General features: G+C 48.8%; 1 long non-coding RNA gene across 1 annotated transcript; it reads right to left on the reverse strand.

The window, feature by feature from the left end:
* Positions 1-1,285: 1,285 nt before the first annotated feature.
* LOC125943606 (uncharacterized) lies at positions 1,286-4,182 on the reverse strand. Its single transcript, XR_007465791.1, has 3 exons — positions 3,973-4,182; positions 3,478-3,569; positions 1,286-1,308 (listed from the first exon to the last, which is right to left on the reverse strand). It is a non-coding gene; the product is annotated as an uncharacterized LOC125943606 (long non-coding RNA).
* Positions 4,183-9,931: the final 5,749 nt, after the last annotated feature.

Consider the following 9,931-nt stretch of genomic DNA (forward strand, 5'->3'; position numbering starts at 1 on the left):
TCACATCCGAACCGATCGTCGTCCCGTTTTCCAAGAGCTTGCCCCACGTTGGGAACGCCAAAATGTCGGGATATGGGGGATGCCAACGGCCCTCTGCCTCGACACACCGAGCCCCGCGGTTGGCGCATGCCTGCGCATCAACCGCGGTCCGGTACAAGTTCGAGGAAACAAAAGACGACAACCACGTGTACACTCGAAGAGCATTTATTACGACTGCAACTAACACTTCGAGCAGGCCAGCTAGCTATAGTTGACATCGCTGAGGGTTCCCTCGAAGAGAATAATACACTAGGTAAAGAAGGGCTTCCGACTTACCAACTGGGGAATACGGGGGGGCCGCGGCGTTTGCCGCGGCAAGAACGCGGTTGACTAACCACGTGCGGGAATCGGGAGCGGCGGCGGAGACTTCCGCCATCGCCGCTTGCTGGGGACCAAAGAGATCCGGGCGATCTCAGCGGGATCTCACGTGACCCACCCGGTGGCGCTGATAGCGCTTGCGATTCCCGCGCGCCGCCCGCGGAAGGAAAGTTTCCCCTCTCCCAACTCTCCCTGGCACGCATACGCTTGACGCGACGTTCGCTGCCTGTGCGGCGGTCATGGGATCCGAGGATTCCCACAAGCCCTATTGCGAACAGACAAATGCTGTGCAGATGCATTACCACTGCAAGTGGCTGCATCTGCTACACATAAAAAATACCACAGCTGCCCTTGGGTGCCGCAATGAGCCCACTCGCTCAGCTCACTGCGCCTCACTGAGGACAAGCGTGCTTGGCATAGCCTTTACAGTGCACGGCATTGAAGGAGCCTGAGCACCACGAAGGGGATCAAAGGCAAATTTTGGCTGCTGATAACTTCGCTTCTGCTGAACGCATTGAAGCACTTTTTCCTGCAAAGTATTTATGATATAGTCTATTGTGACTTCAAGCGCATTTCTCGATTTCGATATGTTTTTCAGGGCTCCTTTAACAGTACATATGTACCGAGTATGAAATAAGGATGACTGATGCTTCTAAAAGACAATCATTGCGTGCTATACAAGCACTCCTGTTGGAATGTCAGTCCATTATGATAACACATAACAGTCCTTACTGTACATCAAATACAGAAAAGATGTTTTTTCTTAGTCACCCTTTGCTCTATTTCGAAACAAATTACGGCACAAACTGCCCAAAACAAGATAGTGCTAGTAATAAACATCAAACTAGATCACACAGCAGAAGGTAGAACTTGCCTCTAATATTTGACGGTGTCACAGGGTACTGTTGCGCTCGCACTTACACATCAAAGTGGCATAGACAACTCGGCTTTCTGAAAGGTTTTTCAAGGAGGCATCTGAGCTGTGAACATTTTACTAGTACCTCAATAGCAACACTCATCAGGACTGCCACCACTAAATGACAACTGCTAAATGAAATAGGATGTACCCCACAAAGACGATGTTAATTAGCCCATTGCCAAGAAATCACAAGCCGAAAAGAGAAAACCAAGTAGAAAACCAAGACAACAAAGCAACACGTGCTGCCAGCTGTTTCTGCTTGTTGCTTCGCCAATGCTCGGAATGATCACAAACATTTGACATACTGTATTGCATTTAGGAAGCACAGTTGTTCCCTTATTATGTTTCTTTGTTTAGGCAGTGCTGATATGAGACAAGAAAATAGATGTCTGCAAAGCAATATTCTCCAATAACAGTGACTGTGCTTGCACAACTTTATCAAAACACATTGCAGCTCTTTTACTGAAGTGGTCGCAACACACACATTTCTAGCATTTGTGCATGAGCATTAAAGCTCAAAAGAATTTCAGTTTTTCTTTCAGCATAGTCTGTTTCACGGAAGTTTCTGGCTAGAGAAACACTAATGCTTCATAATTCAAATAAATTTGCCTCTACAGCGCCCTTTTTGTGTGTGTGTGTGCTTGCAATGCTTATAAAAGTACATGCTTCGAAAAGGGCATGCTTCGAAAAGTGAATTCTTAAATCAGGCACTTATTTATAGCAGTTCATCTACATGCATTTTCTCTGCAAATGCACCAACTCTAGATCGTATATTTTCGCAACCACTTGCAGTTACTGTGGTGTTTGGGACTATTCGGCACTTTCGCTAGTGCGCAGTGATGCGGAAGAAAGACAGAGAGTCGTTTTGTAGCATTTATCAAAATGGAAAAGAACCCTAAAAATATATATACAGAGGTAGCTGATGGTCTGCGTAACGGCAGTCAGTGTGTCCACACTCGCACAGCACACGAGTATAAACGGACTGTGACAGTCCCGTGTTTTGAGGCTCACGCTTCCGTCGTCCAAGGCGCTGCAGATTCACCCGTGCTCGAGCCGACTGCGACGACGACACGTTCAGGCCCCGTCCAGCATGGTTCTCGGGCTCGGCACGCTCAGGAGCAGCAACGGCAGCAGGCAGGGAACGCCTTGTACAGCACGACCTCGGTGGCCAGCTCGTACGCCGCTCGAAATCCACGTGCGACGGTCGCACGTGAGGACCGCGTCTAGCACAGCAACATCTGTGCCAGACGAATGCTGCTGGGCACAGCTCAGGTGCAGCAGCTCAGGGACCGGCGGCACTCGGGTCAGCCAGCGCCTCGAGCACTGGCAACAGGAGCCCTGTTTCCTCGGACGCCTTCGTCCACGCCCGGCTCCGCGATCCTCTGCACCTTGCCACGGACGTCTCGCCAGGCAGGTCCTCTCGCCTCGTTCGCCCCAGGAGCTCCGAACTGCTGCCCGCCTGGCTCGAACACTGCGAGCTCGTCTCGTGCCGCCGCGCTCGTGCATCCGTTCACTTCTTCTTCCCAGAGATTGGGTGGCCGCTCCGATCCTCCAGCGGCACCTCGCGGCACTTACATATGACAGTTACATTTACCAAACACCAAGATAACTGAAGAAGAAAACTTGTACTTTTCCTTTCGTTCACAGTTTCACTTGGGGAAGAAACAATGAAACAAATTAGACTTGAAAAGGCAATGAACGAATGTCAACAACCTCCACTTCTGTACACATAGCATAGCTGGTGCAATAGCAGGCACACCAAATTTTGAAGCTGTGCTACAAATTCGCTAGATTTGGCTTCTTTATAGAAGGCATATCGCCTTACCATTGTGATCTGCTCTGCATTGTTCACCTATCTAGCACTCTAAACAAAAGAGATTCACAGAAAGATTAAGACGTAAGAAGCTTTACCCTGTGGTCAACACCGATTTCTTAATTGAAATTAATGCAAAATGCAAATATGTTTTCATAAGACATCCGCTGGACCGATATTGCTGCACTTAAGAGGCTGAGTTAAATTATGCTGACTGTAGAAACAAATTTTGACTTAGGAATATAATGTTTGACAAAAAAACTTTAGTATGTATGATACAACCACATTGCCTTCAGCGCAGTTTAGACATCACTTATCGAAAACGTAAGTGAAGTGCTCTAGGCTTCTGCCATGCATGCTGTAAATGCAATTATCAACAAGACATTACCTTTTCCTTGCTCCTTTTCTTTCCTCGTGGCAAGTCGACCAAAACCTTCCTGGGACGCTTTTCCTTCTATGCCTCCATCTCTTCCTCAGATTCTGCAGACTATATAGCAATGCGGCATGCAAAGAAAGCACACGCAGACACAAATCTGTCTCCTACAAGGCCTAGTCAAATAGTGCTCCTACGAACACAACAGCGCCGTTCACAATCCAAGGAGAGACACCGCCTGTAGGAGACTCTCCAGCTATTTAAAGCACGTCTACATCAAATGCTCATGATGCAACTGTTGTTCGATAGCGGATACTGAAAATTAGACTCCAAGTGAGTGCACATACAGGTAGTGCTACCCCGCATTTTCGAGACATAATTCATTGTGTGAGAATGTCTAGCGAAGTTGCTTTTAAATGTTACTGCGGCCACTGCCTAAACACAACGCACGCTCTTCGATGCATGGCATCACTGTGAAAGGGTACGAATGGAACTTGACATGTCACTTACCATCGAGATGCAGGATCCGCGCTTCATAAAAATCGCCGGTGGTGTCTTCGTCCCCAGGCCAGTAGACTCAAAATCGGTAACGTTTTTAGGAGTGAAAGCCTTTATAGCGGAGAGCTTCACGACAGCCGTCTTGCCATCGAATTTATATTGCACAAACGCAAACATCTTCACACAGCAAGGACACATGAACGAGCAGTCAGCACTGCCAGAGTCAGCGTTCTACCACGTGCGTGGTATGTGACGTCACATTGACGACGTCACCCAATGTCATGTGATCAAAGGCGCGAACATACGAAAGTGCCACACTGCCTTTCCTACGGACGGACGGACGGAAAAAAACTTTATTGATAAAAGCACCTGCGAGGTTGCCGGCCCGGGCTCATATAAAATAGCGAGACGCACAATAGAGCTGTTTCATTCAAAACATGTTCTATTAGGTGTGCCCCTACCAAATGAGTCACCATGACGCCGTTATGAGGTTAGGAAACGTTGCTTGCCCGCTTTATTTTGCCCTGGTTTTCTTTTTTTCGGGTTTTTTTTCCTTGCTGACACGAAAAAACACTGGCTTGATTTCCGGTCGCGCAGTTGCTAATAGTGCACGGCTTCGTCTATATCTTCGGGGTTATGACGGTTGTTTAATGTATAACTTTTCCATATGTTGTCATGCACAAGCATCTATATCGAACAATTAACATTTAAGATTATAAATGTTACAAGCCAACAACATCGTGCATGCTTGAGCGTTGGCACAGAATGTTAGGCTCACTTAATGTGTAGTACGGGGATGTAATATTTCCTACGACTTGTACAAACTGACATTTAGGAGGCTGTTTATACAGCGGGATATTTTAATGCACATGCTGATGTTCCCGTCCCTACGAAGGAAGTACAGGAGGTACAGCGAGGAGGTAATGAAGGACGTACAGCGTCGCAGACTTCCGAGCGCCACCAACTGCCGGTCACTTCGAATCACGCAACCAAGCGCAGGATGTAAACATAAGGCTCCAAATATTTTCACTCTTTTCATTTCAGTTATCACCACCACGCTTTTCTACGTAGCCTTAGCTGCTACTTTAGGAAAGTATACTGAGCAATGTTGGCTGATCACGGAGCACGCGGTGATGAAAAGCGCGAGTTGTCACCAGTGGCGTAATCAGGGTATATATATTGTCGCGGGCGAGACAACAGAGACAGCCAGAAGTCCACGTCTTTATCGGAACCAGACCAAAAGAACAACGTTCTCTTCTTCTACCTACCCCCCAAGCGTGTACGTGCCACACTAGATGGCTCATATGTGTCAGCATGTGCCATTACCCCCTCTCCTAAAGAAGCATTGTCTCGATGCTGCAAATGAGGGTAAAAAACTATATAAAAAATGAGGGTTACAATATAAACTAAAGAAATGTGTCGGAACGCGAAATAACAATCTGGTGCTGTGAAATAAGGAACAAAAGTAAAAAATAAAAGCACTGGACACAACGAAAACGAACCAAAAAAAGCAAAAACAAAAAAGGACGACGCTAAGTCGTCAATAGTCACTCGACGGTCGAGTCACGGCGCGAAAAATATGGTTTTAGTCTTGCAACATGAACCACTTCAGTTTGAGGAAGCCGACAGGAGTTTCTAGGGGTGCCTTCTGGGAGAACCTCGTAGGTAACGTCACTGAGTCGCCGTACAATCTTGTAGGGAACGAAGTAGCGACGCAGCAACTTTTCTGACCGGCCTGGCTCTCGGATGGGGGTCCACACCCACACTTCATCGCCAGGATTGTAGGCAACCTCTCGGTGGCGAAGGTTGTAGCGGCGTGCGTCTGCGGTTTGGCGGCACTGAATACGGCATCGCGCAAGTTGACGGGCCTCCTCGGCGCGCTGGGCGAACATGGCCGCGTCCATGTTAAACATTCCCAAGTTGTCGGGAAGGAGCATGGCGTCGAGCATCGTGGTGACTTCTCGACCGTGCACTAACCGAAAAGGTGTGAAGCCTGTACTTTCCTGAATTGCGGTATTGTACGCAAAAGTGACGTAAGGAAGGATCTCGTCCCAGTTCTTGTGGTCAATGGCCACATACATTGACAGCATATCCGCGATTGTCTTGTTCAGGCGTTCAGTCAGTCCATTTGTTTAGGGGTGATAAGCCGTAGTTTTGCGATGTGCAGTGCCGCTTAGCCTCAAGACTTCCTGTAGCATCTCGGCGGTGAAAGCTGTCCCACGATCAGTAATGACGACCGCTGGCGCTCCGTGACGGAGGTCAATGCTGTGCACGAAAAAATGGGCGATGTCTGTTGCAGTAGCTTTTGGGAGTGCCTTTGTTTCGCAGTACCGTGTTAGGTAATCGGTAGCGACCACAATCCGCCGATTGCCGGACGAAGACGTGGGGAATGATCCCAGCAAGTCCATACCAATCTGATGAAATGGCCTCTGCGGTATTGCTATTGGTTGTAGCAGTCCCGCTGGCCTCACAGGTGGAGTCTTACGTCGTTGGCAGTCGCGACATGTGCGAACGTACTGCTTCACAGTCTTTGCGAGACGTGGCCAGTAGTAACAGCGGCGAATTCGTTCCAACGTGCGTGTGTACCCCAGGTGTCCGGACGATGGTTCGTCGTGACAGGCACGTAAAATATTGTCACGAAGCGAGGTCGGCGCAACTAGCAGGTATGTAGCTTGCGTATGGTCAAAGTTCTTATAAAGGACGCCATCGCGGAAACAAAAGGAGGCTAGCGCGCGTGGGAAATTTCGAGGAAGACTTGAAGTGCGCCCTTCCAGGTAGTCAATGAGAGGGCTGAGCTCCAAGTCGTCGCGTTGATGTTGAGCCATATCTGTTACTGATACGGCAGAAAGAAAACTGTCGTCCTCTTCAAGGTCAGCGGAGGCACTTCCGATTGGGGCACGTGAGAGACAGTCAGCGTCGGTGTGTTTGCGTCCTGACTTGTGAACGATTGTGACGTCAAACTCTTGCAGTCGAAGGCTCCATCGCACTAGGCGACCTGAGGGATCTTTGAGATTCGCGAGCCAGCAAAGCGAATGATGGTCGCTGACTACTCTGAATGGGCGACCGTACAAGTATGGCCGAAACTTTGTTATGGCCCAGACAACGGCTAAGCATTCTTTTTCTGTGGCAGAGTAGTTTTTCTCGGCAGCGGATAACGTTCGGCTCGCATAGGCAATCACACGCTCTACGTCATTTTGCCACTGAACCAATACAGCTCCAAGGCCGACGTTGCTGGCGTCTGTGTGCAACTCCGTGTCAGCGTTCTCGTCAAAGTGACCAAGTACAGGTGGGGCCTGGGGAAGGTTGCGGAGGGTATCAAATGCGAGGCGCTGATCCTGACCCCAAACAAACGGGATGCCTTCCTTCGTAAGTTGGTTGAGCGTTTCAGCGATCTTAGAAAAATCTTTGACAAAGCGTCGGTAGTACGCACAGAGCCCCAGAAATCGGCGGAGATCGCGCTTATTTGTTGGCACGGGAAATGCGGCGACGGCGCTCGTTTTCTCGGGGTCTGGGCGCATGCCGGCATGGCTTACAACGTGACCTAGAAACTTCAGTTCTTCGTACCCAAAATGACATTTCTCGGGTTTTAGAGAAAGTCCAGCTGTTCGAATTGCCTGAAGAACTGTCTGAAGACGCTGTACGTGCTGTGCAAACGTGTCCGAAAAGACCACCACGTCGTCGAGGTAAACGAGACACGATTGCCATTTCATCCCAGAGAGAACCGTGTCCATCATTCTTTGAAAAGTAGCTGGCGCTGAGCATAATCCAAAAGGAAGCACCTTGAACTCGTAGAGTCCGTCAGGAGTAATAAAAGCGGTCTTTTCACGATCACATGCGTCGACTGCGATTTGCCAGTAGCCACTGCGTAAATCCATGGAAGAAAAGTAGCGAGCGTTGCGTATACGATCCAAGGAGTCATCTATTCGGGGCAGGGGATAAACGTCTTTCTTCGTGATCGTATTTAATTTTCGATAATCCACGCAAAAGCGCAAGGTACCATCTTTCTTTCAAAGACGATAGTCTTTCTTGGGGAACTTAAACGCTGAAAATTTGGTCTGTCTGTCTGTCTGTCTGTCTGTCTGTTTGTCTGTCTGTCAACCGATTCAGCCACCCGGCCAAAGTTGGACCACTTGCTTACCGCCCACACTACTTAAACTGGTACGGCTGTTCATACTTGTGAACGTTACCGATCAAAAAGTAAATATTACGCATATCTGAGGCGCAACATCACTAGATAAGTATTAGGAGGTGTGTTCCTTTAATAGAAAATACATAGCTACGTAACTCTAAAGACCCTAGTTTCTTAAGCTGCGCTGAAAATGCCATGCTATGCGCGCCGACGAACGACGTCTGCCACGAAGGGAGGGAACCCTCTGCACAAGGTCGTGTTTCCCCGACTGCGCGCCGACGAGCGCCCTCTGCCATGGAGGAAGGAAACCCTCTGCACAAGCTCATGTTTCCCGATGTATTCCCAGATGGCGTCCATGTCTCACGCAGCGCCTCCTCAATTTTATCAATGCCAGCCAGATGCGGCCGATTCAACATAAAGGAAGCGCTGTCTGAGGCAGGGCAAAACATAAATGGCCGCTTGATGAAATACAACCCACTCTACAAGACATGCACAGACAACGCAGGGAAAAGACCGACGACCAAATTGCAGCGGAGAAGCGCCGGCGTGCCGACGCTCGTCGTCTCAAGCGTGCCCAGGAAACGTCCGAGCAACGAGCCGAGGGGCTAGCGCAAGGAGCTTGGCAAGCGAAAGCAAAGTGCCTACAACCCGGTTTGGAACGGCTCTCGACCACGTCTTCCAACGCGGGCTAAAGAACGTGGAAGTACTGAAGTACGCCTCCTACTTCAGCGTACACAGACCTCTGCTCTGCTTGGTTGCCAATGCGTCGGACGACGAGGGATGTCATGGTGACACTCAGTGTGCCAGTGGTACCAGTGCCACTGTGGAACGTGATCGTGCCTCACACCCTGGCGTCACCGGAGACGGGAAGGCGTCTACTTCGGCGCACCAGTAGTACATGCGCACAGCCATTGACCCTTCCACGCAATAAAATACATTCATGTCTCACAAATGGTTCTTCTTTGCAAACTATCATGCTATACAGTATACCACACGCGACCGAAACATTGCTGACATATCGTGGAGGTACGAACACATGGCATGCCAGCAGTGATAATGCGGTAAAATGAAATCTGTTCAAACAAACCTCCATTGCATTTATCATGCCAGGACGGAAATGGTACGAGAACAGCATCACGGGTGGCCGCGGATGTAGTACGGCACCAGCACTCATGTAGTACGGCCGGCAGAAGACTATCGTCTTTCGACGACATTTGCAGCGAAGCACGCAGATACGCGGCCATTTTTTATCGGATGTTCTAGAGAGAACAGAAAATATATAATAAGGCTTTCACTACCAGATACCTTGATGTTACAAATGACTGAACATTGCTTTACGATCTCAGTCTGAGCAGAGCAAGAATGACAGATAGACATGCCGAAACACCCCGAACAACGAAGAACATCTGCGAAGGAATAATTTGAGGGCGAGGGATACAGCAGCGTTCCAATGTCTCTATTCACTGATTGATTGCCTTTGATTCGTGTTTAAATTTGCATGATTATTAACCTACTGTGTATTCAGTGTACGTTCTATGGTTTGCTTCCCTGTAACAAGGGAACCAACAAAGGAAAGCCCCTACTTGGTGTGCTTCCTGTTGACGAGGAATATCGGCTGCTGTACTGAGTTCACGAACTACGCAAGCGCATTTTGTTGAAACGTTTTTTTTTTTTTTTTACTAACACAACTGGCGAAGCCCAGGGACTGGTCGATGGCTAGATGACGTCATCTTTAAGCATCTGCTGAACTTGGTGACGTATGGCGTCTTGTTCCTTTTGCGATACCCGATAGGCATGTTGTCGAACGGGCCTTTCGGTAGGTTCGGTAATGATACGATGCTG

This window comes from Dermacentor silvarum, chromosome 2 (genome assembly GCF_013339745.2).
Source record: "Dermacentor silvarum isolate Dsil-2018 chromosome 2, BIME_Dsil_1.4, whole genome shotgun sequence".
Classification (NCBI taxonomy): Eukaryota; Metazoa; Arthropoda; class Arachnida; order Ixodida; family Ixodidae; genus Dermacentor; species Dermacentor silvarum.